The following is a 13,040-nucleotide window of genomic DNA, read 5'->3' on the forward strand; positions in this document are numbered from 1 at the left end:
TTAGTTCCGGAAGAAAAAACACTTCGGAAAGCACTCTCGGCGGCCACAATACCATGAGTTTTCTATCCGGGTTCGGAATACTGGGTTGGGGATAGTTTTCTAGTGATCACGGGCCTCAAGCGAAAAACAGTTTTTTAGATTTTGAAGCGATCACATACAAAGAGCAACATGTGGTGGTCGGATCGGTTTAAAACCGCCCTCATCGCACGCTAATGTTTGGGGACATTGGTCGGTGTGATATGATCGTCGACCGTTGGATCTTTCGAAGTGGATCGACGGTTGGGAATGATTGAGCTAGTTGGTGGTCGGGATGGGTAAGGGTCGCGCTTCTTAACGTTGCAAAATAATCCTCTGCCGTTGGTTTGGGTATGCTGGATCAACAGTGAAGATCAAAGTGTCAGGTTGGTTGGTTGGCGGGAAGTGTGCTTGCTCTCTATTATTGGCAGGTTGGAAATGTGGGTGGGTGTTTTTAGGTCAATGCCCGATCAACATTCCCGCGGGATGTTGGGACTCTCTCTTATGACTTCTGTTTAGTTCATAGTTTTTGTTCCGCTTCTGGTTTCCTTTTTTTAATTTAGAAGTTGGGTTTTTTCTCCTGTTCTCTGTTTGGTTTTCATGTCCCTCCCTTGGTCCATAACTCCTTTGTGGATTGATGTAATTTATGTATATCATTAATGAAAAAGAAGGTCCTTAAAAAAAAAATACTATAAGCGAAAAAAATATCCCGTGTTAAAAAAACACATTTATGCACCATAAAATCTTTCATTTCATTTTCTAAATGATTCTTGAATTAATAGGTAACTCCATACCTATACATATGGAGTCAATCCTCATCGATAAAAAATAAATTCAAAATCATAAAATTACGTTACTACTGAGTCAACATAATGGAAATAAATATGGGTAATGTGCCCTCGAGTTTTGGAAAATATTCTTATTTTAATAGTAACAGAATGCAATAAACCCTTACTTTGTATGCAATAATACCTTTCATTTTAATTACTAAATAAACCTTTGTAGTGTGTACGCAATAAGTTCTTTCATTTTAATTAGTAAATGATTGTTAAATTATTTCAAACTTCTAAATTATTTAAAGGAATTAGTAACCCATAGATATCAAGATAATGTAAAACCTCGGGACTATAATTATTAAAAATCATAGTATTTAATCAACCATGGAAAAAAAATGGCTATTAAAAATCATAGTATTTAATAAACCATGGAAAAAAATAAGGCTAATGTGCCTTGGAGTTTACACAAATGCCCTACCATTTACACATACTACGAATGCCACCCAGATGACATACTTTGTGATTTGTATCTGGGACGGTTAGAGAGACAGAGGTTCAAGTACAATTCGCATGACCAAATTCTTTGTTTCACTATTGGCAATGCTAAAGCCATCTCGGTATTTGTAGAGGTGGTAGAAAGCTCTCAGAATGTCGAAAGCATGTTTCGTGGAGGAGATGGGAACATTGGTGTTTCAGAAACTCCCAATTTATTTCTTTCATTTTACCTCTATCATGCTCTTTATGTGATTCAGAGCATCTTCCTCTGTTGCTCTAGGGTTGTCCTTCATATAACACAATATAGAAGAAGCTTCTTCACCACGGTTCCGCTCAGCCTGCATTCAATATCATCCAATTTCATTTCAACTCCAAATCCAAAACGAAAAATAGTTAAGTGCACTACTTTGTGTTTGATTTGAGATCGAAGCAATATAGAAGCTGCAATGTAGGACGTGAAGGGGGAGGGTGTTATAGACATTTTTGTGCCTTACAGCTCTAAGCATGAAATGTCCATAAACCAGGGGCTCCTAAGTCCCTAAAAGTGTTGTTCCAACCCCTAAAGGAACAAGGTCAACAAATTACAGCTTCTCCCAGAAGTTCTCCACCAGAAACTGCTCAGAATAAGTCAAATCATGATCATTTCAGCTGCTCCACTAGCCAAGTGTGTTGCATAGCACCTAAGTCCACTAGCTAGGTGCGTTGCAACGCACCTAAATGCACTACCAGGGTGCGTTGAGCGGGAAATGAAAAATGGAAGTGTCGTTCCGCGAGGTGGAGAGACAATGGAAGCTGCCAGAATCTTCTCCAATGACACTTGCCTCACTGAATTCGACCAAGGATGAGTAAGAGGCTTTCAGTCTCCAAGTGGAAGCAAGAACTGACAGAGAGAAGCCACTAATCAAATCATGAGCTGACTCATCCTCCTTGCATACATCTATATATGGATCCCTCATCCCAGAGATCCAGAGGCTGGAATTTTGCATATTGTAAGGAATTGCTGTTGGTTTTGAGATACATATCAGAGAATTGGGTGATCTATGCTTTGTTGGGGTTGAAGAAGGGACTTCTTTGCTGGGAGGTTGATGCTGGGTCAGGAATCATCAGTTGTAACTCCTCCTGGATCTTCTTGTATATCAATAAAACTATTTGAGTTTCTTCTCCATGCTTGTGTTTCATTGATGCTTGTTACATTTGTATGGTTAACTTAAATCTGATCCTAAGTTATTTATGAGTATAAACCCATGTCTTTGTATAGTTTCCTTCTTCTGTGATCTTACAGGTACTTGGTGAAGCTGGGCAAGTAAGGAAGCAGGTAGCTGGAAGCTGTCAAAGAGGAGAGAGATTGGATCAAAGGACTAGCGCAAGACACAGGTTGGTTCATCCTATTCCTCTTTGTTTATAGTTCATAAAGAAGAATACAAAAGTAGTTTTCTCTGTTTGTTTCTAAGGTAGCTGTCACACCTTAGTGGGATAGAGCAGTTCTAAATAGACACTTTTCCCGATAACAAAATGGCGACTCCACTAGGGAGCGTGTCTAATTACTTTGTTTGTGTTTCTCTTGTTGTTTATTTCATAAACTTATAAGTAGCAATCGAACTGCCTTTGCCATTAACAAATGCAAAGTAGACATCTGCTACTTCAATCCATTCACTGGATCTGTTTATGATTTGAATAGCTGATTCATAGACTAACTAATTGCCCTTGTGATAGCTCTTAGACCCCCCTTAGATCTACCTTTGATTGTGCATTACTGATTGCTTTTACTTGGCCAAAAACCAAAGATTAAACTGCAAGTTGTGACCCAGAACCCGGATAGAATTCTCGTTTCTGCCCCAGCGCAGGCTCTGTGAAGAGGTTCTGCATTTCAACGCACTTCCCGAGAGGGCTACCTGTGCTGCAATGCAGTTTCTCTGTGTAACAGGTGCGCTGATCAGCCTAGCCTTGTGGAGCTGAGGTTCTTTGCTTCATTCTTCCAGTTTTGTCTCTGATTTTTGCAGCCTGTGATCAGTATATGACTGTTTCAAACCAATTTTCCTTACTGATATTCTGCCTCATTTGTATAAAAGAATTGTAGATGTTTTTATGTGTTTGTTGAGTCGTTTACAGTTTTCCATTGCAAAAGTATAATAGTCGTACTGTCGTCCTTTGATTTAGATCTGTCGCAAGTGTCGATTTCGATCATAGGAGAAAGTTTATTTGCTGTTGATAGTCGATTATGCTTTTACTTTTGCCTTTGGTTTGAATTTGTGACTTTCTAGTGTCGAAACGAGTGTTTATTTCAAAATCATAAAGTGTCGTAATCATCTCTACCTTTTGATTTCGAAAAGAAGCTTTTTTATGTGTGTCGCTTGAAAGCAAATTCAGATTTGTACATCAACTTTCTTTTTAGGCATCAATATTAAGAAAGTGAAAAACAAATACATGCATGTGCATTTGCATATTGACAGTCTGTTTGGCTTGATTTATGAAAATGCATTTACAGTGTGCTCTTTGCTCTTTGTGAAAAGATTGTGTCTTTCTTTTCCCCTAGTAGCTAGGATTTTCATTGCTGAAAAGAGATAAAATTTTGTTTATCATCTTTAGATTGCATTTTAGGAATTACATCTACATCTCGTGGTGATCCCAAAAGGCAAACTTCATAAGAAAGATCAACTTAAAATAAATTCAATGAACCTAACAACGCTTTGGAACTTAACGCACAACATTTAGAGGTCTAGGCTAGAGACATATTCCGACGTCCTAAAGCCTGGTAACTATTGTCCTCACTGATGGTTGGGTGATTCCTCCACTTTGAGACGATAAGTGCCAGTACGGACTTGTGCTCCCACGTACCGTCGAGTATATATTGGGAGACCCCTATAGGCTTAAAACCTTTTATCCATAGGGAGCCGTGTCGGCCGCCCTACTGATCGCAATGCACCGAACACAGCATTCGGGAAGATTGACTGCCGTACCGTAAAAAGTATTCTGCAGTTTTGCGATTGGTTTGGTACTCCCTCTACCTAGACCTCCAGAGCAGTCCCTTTCGTTCCTTTTCAGACTCTTTAACGGAAAAGGTCCATCTGAGCACTTGTCACTTCAGGCTCATTAAAAATCGAAGGAGACTAGAGTCATCTTTTGTTTTTTCTCGACTCTTAAAAACTGAAAAAACAGGTTGTGTCAAAGCGTATTAAAATTTATTTTAAACGGAATATTCATACCCCTTTCCTACGTTGATCTTGGGTTGAGAAAATGGAGCCTACCAACCAAGGAATTCCCCTTGGTGGAAATCCTAGTCCCTTCTCCTCTTGGGGAGATGTTGGTGCGCCCCATATGGCCACATTGTCACTTCCAGGACTGACAATTGGTTTGCCTGTATGGCTCTTCTCAACCTCTGTCGTTCAGAACACCACTATTCCTGAACAATCGAATCAGCAATTAGACGAGTCCAGAGTTGCCCACCAGCCTTCTACTTCCTCTAATTCTTCCTCTCCTCCTTCCTCTTCGCTTGATGGAGCTGGTAAAGCTAAAAGCCAAGTTCCTAAGGAGAAGAAGGAAAAGAAGAAGAAAGAGAAGAAGAAGAAGGAGCCAAAGGCGAATGTGGGAAAACGAGTGTCGTTTAACGAAAATCCACACACTGCACTGACCAGGCCTATGCCATGTGTCATTTGCAAAGGTGATCCAGGTGGATATTGGTGGCCACCTACCAAGTCCACCTGAACCCCCACCATTGTCTTTCTCAGCATTTTCAGTTTCCTTAATTATAGCACAACTTACTATTTTTAGCAATTTTTCGGGTCCTGAACTTCCGGAGCCGTTTTGAGGCCCTAAACGACGTTTTTTGGGGAATCCGGGGGCAACATGGAATGGACCAATGTTGCCCGTTCCAACAATGGTAGTGATCGGATAGATCTTTCTAACGAGCTATTGTACGCGTCAAACGGAGATCGTATGCCAAAGTTACGACCCTGGGAAGTTGATGTACCAATTTACCCCAAACGGGGCCCACAGTTTGGCGTTTCATCTCCTAGGGTTAGGTTTTGGAATGTTAAGGGTTTTCCATTGTTTCTCAACAATAAATAGGCCTTCGAGCCTCATTGTAACACAGTTCAGAGGCATGTAGCCACCACATCTCTTCTCAGAGATAAGCTACCATCGCCCTAGCTGGTTTATTTCCATTTCTGGTTGTAAGCATATTTCAGTATTTTCCATTAATGAAATGAAGTATTATTTCCACTGCATCTTTGTGTATATGGTTATATCTGTAATTTGTTGCGTTCCTGTTTAAATCCGGATCAGTGGTATCAGAGCGGTTTGCTTTTTCTCTGTTTTTCTTTGCATGTCCCCAACAAGGTCGGGATATAAGGAGTTAGGGCTTGAACTGGTTGAACCTTTGCAAGACCAGCCTCGCAAATCCCGACGGCCTCCCATGGCGGATGAGAAGAAAGACGAGGGGGCAGGAGATCCCATCAAAATCTTGCTCGAAGAAGCCCTCGAGCGACAACGGAACGCGATGATGGACAGCTTTGCCCAGATCCTTCAGCGGCTACCCAGAAGTGACACATCGGCTTCCAGTGGCTACTCTGGAAACGCCACACCCTTTAAGGTACAAGTTAATTTTGAAATCCCCATATTCGAGGGTCAGATAAACGCAGAAGCCGTAGACAAATGGTTAAATCTGCTAGAGGGTTATTTTTCTGTTCATGAATTTTCGAGTCGGGAAAAGATTGTTTTTGCTCTTCTCAAAGCAGCCCCCCACGTCAAGGACTGGTGGGAAACCTACTGCGAGCAGAAGGATGAAAGTACTGGCTCACTATTTTCAGCCGCACCCACCTGGAATTCATTCCGGGATGCCATCAAGGAGCAGTACTACCCTGTTGGAAGCTATGAGGATGAATACATAAAGTGGACCACGCTGTGGCAGGGAAGGGACCAAGACGTGCCGGAGTTCACCAATCTTTTCCATACCCTTCGCACAAAGTTGGGTATCAAGGATTCGGAGCAACATTTGATACTCAAATACCGTGGCTGCCTGCACAAGTACATCCAGGAAGAAATACAATTCCTGAACATCTCCTCGCTCGGCGCAGCATACCGATATGCCGTCAAGGTCGAGCAGAAGTTTAAACAAAAGAAGCGAGACTTTGGATCTATGAATCCAAAGCAGGGGAAAGGTGCCCCTAAACCACAGAACAAAGGACAAAGCCAAGGCGGGATAGCCCAAGACAACCAGCCGAAGCTGCAAGCAAAGAACAGCGCCGCGAAGCCGAGAAAGGACACTGGAAAATGGTGTGAGTTCCATAAGAGCTCCACTCACAACACAAGTGAGTGTCGGGCCAAGCAGTCACTGGTGGCTGAGCTAAAGGTTTCAGAATCAGATGCATGTTCCGACTCTGAGTCAGAACCCGATAAGGGGAATGAAAAAGGGAAGCAGATCATTGATGCAGATCCCAACGCCACTGTTGCTACCGCCAAGATCTAGAAAAATGAACCCGAAGATCCAGAGGAGGATGAGCGTCTCTTCCACTCCCAGATGTGGGTAAAGGACTCCCCGATACAGTTCATTGTTGATAGCGGGAGTCAAAAGAACCTCATTTTGGCAGAGATCGTGAAGCGGTTGGGCTTACCGACCACAACACATCCACAACCATACACCATTGGGTGGCTTCACCAAGGACAAGATCTTCGCGTGAGCCAACAGTGTCGCCTTCCATACAACATCAAGCCCTTCACGGATGAGATACTGTGTGACATTGCTTCCCTTTAAGTTTGTGATGTATTACTAGGACAACCATACTTGTGGAAGCGACATGCCGTGTATGAATCAAGGCCCCGTGCTGTTATTATTACATTGGGAAATAAGTTGTACAGGATACCAGAGGTAGCACCACCTACCGCCATCTCTTTGATTACTGCAAAACAATGCAGTAAGATCATTTCCAAAACCAGGAAATTTGTTTTCCTGATGATACGCCCTCAAGGAAAGAAGAAGATAGTGGCCGCGGCATCCAGACGGGGTCCCTCTGCACGACAACTACAGATGGACAAGGTTGTGGAGGAGTACGAGGACATCTTCACCTCCCCTGCAGAGGTTCCTCTGCACTGTCAAGTCAAGCACTCCATCGATCTGACCCCAGGTGCGCCGCTACCCAATGGACCAATTTATCGGCGCTCTGTTCTGGAGAACAATGAAATCAAGAGGCAGATTCAGGAGCTCCTGCAGAAAGGTCACATCCGTCCAAGTTCATCGCCTTGTAGGAGCCCGATCGTGTTGGTACAGAAGAAGGATGGGACGTGGAGACTCTGTATTGAATATCGGGCACTGAACAAGATCATTGTCCGTAATAGGTACCCGATCCCGTGGATTGATGACCTATTAGACCAACTAAAGGGGGCGAAATATTTCAGCAAGATCGATCTGAAGTCAGGATATCACCAGGTACCAATCGAACCCTCTGATGTGTGGAAGACTGCCTTCAAATCCAATGAGGGCCTTTTCGAATGGTTGGTTATGCCTTTTGGATTGACGAATGCTCCTCCAACCTTCATGAGGCTAATGGATGACATCTTGCAGCCATTCACCAACTCCTTTGTAGTAGTATACTTGGATGACATTCTGATCTTCAGCCAGAGTTGGGAAGAGCACCTCCACCACATCCGACAGGTTCTCCAAACACTGCGGCAACACAAGCTATGTGCCAATTTGGAGAAATGCACTTTTGGCATGACCCAGGTTCAGTATCTGGGATACATCATTGATGAACAGGGGGTGCATGTCGATCCAGCCAAGATCCAAGTCATTCGGGATTGGCCCTCTCCAACCACTCTAACAGAGCTCCGCAGCTTTCTAGGTCTTGCCAACTTCTACCGCAGGTTTGTGTTGGGGTTTTCTCATATTTCTTGGCCCTTGAGTTAAGTCACCAAGGGAGGGGCGAAAGCAAAATTCTTTTGGTCTAAATCTCAACAGAAGGCATTCATGGAGTTGAAGGATCGCCTCTGCACGGCACCAGTGCTCGCGTTACCAGATTTACAACAACCATTTGAGGTCGAGACAGATGCCTCTGACTATGCTATTGGGGCAGTCCTTACTCAACATGGACATCCAGTGGCATATCACAGTGAAACACTTTCAGACACAGTCCGGAAGTACCCCACTTATGATAAAGAGATGTATTCCATTGTACAGGCATGCCGACAATGGAAGCATTACATTTTGGGGAAGGAAACGGTCATCCACACAGACCACCGACCCCTGCAGTTCATACAGACCCAAGGGAAATTGCAGAATGATCGCCATCAGAAGTGGTCTACATACCTGCAACAGTTCCACTTGAATATCAAGTATAAGAAGGGCAGTACCAATAATGTTGCAGATTGCCTCAGTCGACCACCGATCATGGTGTTAACCACTGTGCTCAATGCTTGTGGGCACGAGACTTCTGATTGGCCACTTCTCTACAAAAGCGACCCAGAATTCGGCCACACATACCAGAGACTCTTGGAGGGTCAGCATGTTCTAGATTTTCACCTCCAGGATGCCCTATTATGCCACCTCGGTCACCTTTGTGTTCCTTCAAGCGAGCGTGCCAAGATGATTTGGGAAGCACACTACAGTCGGGCTGCTGGGCATTTAGGGGTTGAGAAAACAGTGGCAGTACTGCAAAATTATTTCTATTGGCCGAATCTTCGACAGGATGTTGGGAAGTACATCAGATCATGTACTGCCTGTGCCATTTCCAAACCGACCATTAAGAAGCACGGCCTCTATACCCCGTTGCCTACCCCTATTCGACCTTGGGAATCCATCTCCATGGATTACATGTCAGGCCTTCCTTCCACTAAGCATGTAAATGACTGTGTTTTTGTGGTCGTCGATAGGTTCTCGAAGATGGCCATTATGATGGCCTGCAAGAAGAATATCACAGCAGAAGCCACTGCTAAACTCTTCTTTGAACGAGTGTGGGTGCACTTTGGGATCCCACAGTCTATCATCTCAGATCGGGACAGTCGGTTTCTCAGCACATTTTGGTCCAGTCTCTGGTCAATGCTGGACACCAAACTCACGAAGTCCACAGCCTTCCATCCTCAAACTGATGGCCAGACAGAGGTTGTCAATAGGATGATTGTGCACATTTTGCGCATGTATAACTCAAAGCATCCACGCACATGGGACGAGAGCCTCCCCTATGTTCAGCATAGCTACAATCGAGCTCTTCACAGCTCCACTGGCCATAGTCCTTTTCAGGTGGGTTTGGGATTCCAGCCACTATGCCCCATTGATGTGGCCATGCCACTTGCAGCTACTCACATAAATTCAGCTCATGTCCAGTCCGAAACAGATAAGGCCACCAGCTTCATTGAGCGCATCCAACATATTCGCCAGTAGGTCCATGACATTCTTGAGAAATCAAATGCCAAGTACAAGCAACGACATGATCAACATCGGGTGCCACACAAGTTTCAGGTGGGCAACAAAGTCTGGTTGCATTTGCAAAAGGAACGCCTTACTGGAGCCTGTCGGAAATTGAGACCACTCTGATATGGTCCTTACACCATTACTAAGGCTATGGGATACAATGCATTTGAGCTCAGCATTCCTCCATTCCTTGGCCTGCACCTAGTGTTCAATGTGGACCGCCTTCGGCCATACTTTCCACCATTGCTAGACACATCCGACATTGCAGAACAGCTCAAACCCACAGAATTAAATCGAGATTGCATGGAACAAGCTGCAACTGATCGGATCATGGACACACAGATCAAGAACACTCGCCAACAGAATATCCAACTGTATCGAGTTGTCAAAGCAGGCCAACTCCTTCAGCAGGGCAAGTGGCTCACCAGGGAACAAGTTCAGCAAAAGTTTCCTCATCTCATGGAGGAGCTCAACGCAATGGGGACCATTGCTTCCTAAGGGGGGAGGAATGATCCAGGTGGATATTGGTGGCCACCTGCCAAGTCCACCTGAACCCCCACCATTGTCTTTCTCAGCATTTTCAGTTTCCTTAATTATAGCACAACTTACTATTTTTAGCAATTTTTCGGGTCCTGAACTTCCGGAGCCGTTTTGAGGCCCTAAACGACGTTTTTTGGGGAATCCGGGGGCAACATGGGTCCATGGAATGGACCGATGTTTCCCGTTCCAACAATGGTAGTGCTCGGATAGATCTTTCTAACGAGCTATTGTACGCGTCAAACGGAGATTGTATGCCAAAGTTATGACCCCGGGAAGTTGATGTACCAATTTACCCCAAACGGGGCCCACAGTTTGGCGTTTCATCTCCTAGGGTTAGGTTTTGGAATGTTAAGGGTTTTCCATTGTTTCTCAACAATAAATAGGCCTTCGAGCCTCATTGTAACACAGTTCAGAGGCATGTAGCCACCACATCTCTTCTCAGAGATAAGCTACCATCGCCCTAGCTGGTTTATTCCATTTCTGGTTGTAAGCATATTTCAGTATTTTCCATTAATGAAATGAAGTATTATTTCCGCTGCATCTTTGTGTATATGGTTATCTCTGTAATTTGTTGCGTTCCTGTTTAAATCCGGATCAAAAGGAGACCACTTTCACAGAGATTGTCCTTGCATCACCCGGATACTAAGGGACTGGTCTCCTCGTTTGCACAACCCGGTGTCGTCAACCTCTGGTGATCATGTTGAAAGCACACCGTCAACTAGTGAAAGTGAAGCCCCAGGACAAAAAGGGAAAGCTAGATTTCCTTGTAAACTGTGCGAAGGCAATCATGCCGTCCACCGTTGTCCCTTCTTAGACGAGGCTAAAAGAGTTTTGGATGATCGTCCGGTTTCACCGTTGCGACTTCCTCGTGGATATAAAAAACTCTTGCCAAGTCCGTCACTAGTTGAGAATCCAGCCGGCCCGCTCAGGTGGTCGGCTGAAGCGCCTATCATTGAAGATAAACCAACTGAATCCATACCAGACGAAAGTCAAAAGGTCGAGGCGGCAGTTGACCCGGTCTTGCCTTCAGAGGTTTCATCTTCAGATGATACAATCACTAAAGAGAACAAGGATGACACCGTCCAAATTTTCTTCATAAACACAGACTCCGATGAACATGGGGGCAATTTACCCATTCCTTTACCGCAGGAAGGAAGTTCGTCAGAGCCATACCCGGCCGTCTATTCGGTCCCACCTCCAAGTAACCTAGTTGTCTCCTTCGACTGGAATCAACTAGGCAGACCCCGCTTACCAGCAAGCGTACCATTCCGAATTATCGTTCAAATATATAGAATGGTTATGGCTGGTACCATCATAGATGAGGGGGCTTCTGTGAGTATCCTTTCCTCAACTGCTTGGAAAGCGCTTGGTTCACCATCGCTTTTGCCTGAAATGAGAAATCTGACAGGCTTTGATAAAGGAACCAGTCGACCTTTAGGGATCCTTCCTGATGTGCCCATAACATTGAGAAGGAAGACAGTTCGCATGAACCTAATGGTAGTTCAAGGACCCTTGGATTATAACCTACTCCATGGACGAGACTATATTTATTGCATGGGAGCAATTGTCTCCTCACTCTTTAGAGTAATGTGTTTTCCACACGAAGGAAGAGTGGTCAAGCTCGTGGACCAGCTTTCATTTCCCGGATCACACATAGCAAATAGTCATATACCATCCCTAAATGGTCTTTTCACGCAAGAAATGTCTCAATCTCCAGTCCGTCCTCCCGATGAGTGCGAGTAATTCGGAGGGATATGACTGAAACCCAGGGGGCATGCGTCCTGGTCTGCTTCGGCAGGAAAACTTCGGGTATAGGGTAGGTTTCCGCGGCAGAATATGACTAGTCTGTACCCCGTCTGTGATTGGAAGAGGGGTTATTCTAGAATAAGATTCTTTTGTCAAAGTTATGTGAGTTGGCAGGGATCGTCGCTCACCTTTGTTTGTTTCGATAGACATCGCTGAAGAAGTGTTTTGTTTGCAGTGTGAATAGAACAATCTTTGGGTAACCTATAAGAGGTAAGCCTCTCTCGGTAAAACAAATGTTTTAGCGGAAATGAATAGAGGTAACTTTGAAACTCTGTTTTATACCTGGGGGCATGCAAACCTTTTGGAGTGCAAGCGAGGGGCAACTATTTATTTTTTAAATTTTTAGGACCTCTAACCCTTTAAACTCGTAGGATTAGTCGTCACCTAACTTGCATAAAGAAAGGATGCGGGGCAAAAATCTAAAAGTTGCCGTTTTTATATGAGACATTCTTATCATATGACTGGATTAATTGAGCAGTGTTACCGCAAGGTTCAAGCTCGTTAAAAAATAAACCCGCACCGAGCAAATGTTTCCACCCGCGTTTAAGCTCGTTAAAAAATGAACTATCCCCTGGTAAATAACCACCGTGAATGTAGCATTTCAGCCATTAAAGCCTTGGTCGTGTTTGCACCGTCACCTCCACTTTTCCATTGGCCGATCATTCACCTCCATTTGATTGTTTACCCATTTTGAGGAACAACTGCGAAGAGTGATTTCACTAGCCATCCTTGTGACACTGCCGTGATTGGAAAATTCCAAACCTTACCTGGAATCAGCTGCTACCCATTTTATCACTCGTTCCTCAAAAGACGAGTCTTCTTTAAGCTCTTTTCTAACTCGTAAAATATGAAAAGATTGCCGAGTTCTGGCCTTCCAGCTCGTTAAAGCGATGGGAAGTGCTATCTCTCCTCTAAATTTTAATCTTTTTGGACCTGAGGGATTATTGCACAAAAAGATCGAGCGCTTGTTTTGTTCGGCTCGTTAAAGCGATCGAAAATTCATCCCTTCT

General features: G+C 44.1%; 1 pseudogene; it reads right to left on the reverse strand.

Moving 5' to 3' along the window:
- Positions 1-1,330: 1,330 nt before the first annotated feature.
- LOC149174249 ((E,E)-alpha-farnesene synthase-like) overlaps positions 1,331-13,040 on the reverse strand; it is a 28,040-nt pseudogene continuing 16,330 nt past the window's right edge.

Source organism: Pinus tabuliformis, chromosome 4_1 (assembly GCF_031772625.1).
Source record: "Pinus tabuliformis cultivar Carrire ecotype Pingquan chromosome 4_1, CPIR1, whole genome shotgun sequence".
Taxonomy (NCBI): Eukaryota; Viridiplantae; Streptophyta; class Pinopsida; order Pinales; family Pinaceae; genus Pinus; species Pinus tabuliformis.